Here is a 268-nt window from a genome sequence, read left to right as displayed (position 1 = left end):
GCCCCAGTATAACCCAGTATGTCCCAGTATGGCCCCAATATAGCCCCAGTATAGCTGAGTATGTCCCAGTATAGCCCAGTATGGCCCCAGTGTGGGCCCAGTGTAGCCCCAGTATAGCCCAGTATGCCCCAGTATAGCCCAGTATGGCCCCAGTATAGCCCCAGTATAGCTCCAGTATGCCACCAGTACAGTCCACTATGCCCCAGTATAGCCAAGTATTTCCCAGTATAGCCCAGTATGGCCCGGTATGGCCCAGTATAGCCCAGTA

This window comes from Coturnix japonica, linkage group LGE64, assembly GCF_001577835.2.
Source record: "Coturnix japonica isolate 7356 linkage group LGE64, Coturnix japonica 2.1, whole genome shotgun sequence".
Lineage (NCBI taxonomy): Eukaryota > Metazoa > Chordata > Aves > Galliformes > Phasianidae > Coturnix > Coturnix japonica.
The sequence above is the reverse complement of the archived record's forward strand: the minus strand, read 5'-3'. Positions refer to the sequence as shown.